Below are 851 nucleotides of genomic sequence, written 5' to 3' on the forward strand. Positions count from 1 at the left end.
AGAGGAGCCCTCGGGTAGGGGCGAGCCGGGACTGGCAGCGCCAGGTCCTGCCTGCACAAGCACGCTGCCAGGCCTGGTGGTGCCCGGGCTGGCAGGGAGCAGGGGGACAGGAGCCAGGATGGAGGTCCCGACACGGGGAAAACATCCCTGTGAATCTGGGGTACAGCGTGAGTGCTGCAGAGGGATGGGGAAACTGAGGCAGGGATAGGGGGTGTGTTCAGCTCCTGTCCCGCAGGCAGAATCTGAGAGGGGGCTGCACTCGGGGCAGGGGGCTGGGAGAGCTGGGGGCCGTGCAGCTGCAGCCCCCGTGCTGGCAGTGCCCCTGCCCGTCCCTGTGCCCCAGACTGCGTGTCCTGCTTTCGGCAGCAGCTGATGCCCCCTGGGTGCTGTGCCCGGCGCTGGAGCGTCAGGGGATGCTCTGCCCTGGCTCGGCGCTGCTCCGTGACCGGGTTAACGCTCTGGGGGCCACCGGGGAGTGGCTGGGTGCGTGGCCCCTCCGTGGGTCAGCGCCTTGGAAGGGCTCTGGGGTCCCACCGCAGGATCCCCGGGGCACCGGGGCTGTGCTGGTGCCAGGTGAGGGAGCGGTGCCTCGTCCATGGCGGTGACTGATGCCAGCTCTGACGGGCACAGACGCCGGCACCAGGCCCTTGGCTCACCCAAAACATCTTCCCAGGGCGGTGCCACCCGCGCTGCCCCAGAGAGCCCGGCTGTGGCACCCTCCCCGCGTGGCCCAAGCTGCGTGCCTCAGTTTCCCTTTGCCGCGTCCTGCTGTGCCCCACGGCCGGCCTCTCACGGGGCTCTCCCGGGTGTGCCGGGGCGTCGCGGCCCCGGTGCCGCCCTGCCGGCGCCTC

Source organism: Geospiza fortis, unplaced genomic scaffold (genome assembly GCF_000277835.1).
Source record: "Geospiza fortis unplaced genomic scaffold, GeoFor_1.0 scaffold992, whole genome shotgun sequence".
NCBI classification, from domain to species: Eukaryota; Metazoa; Chordata; class Aves; order Passeriformes; family Thraupidae; genus Geospiza; species Geospiza fortis.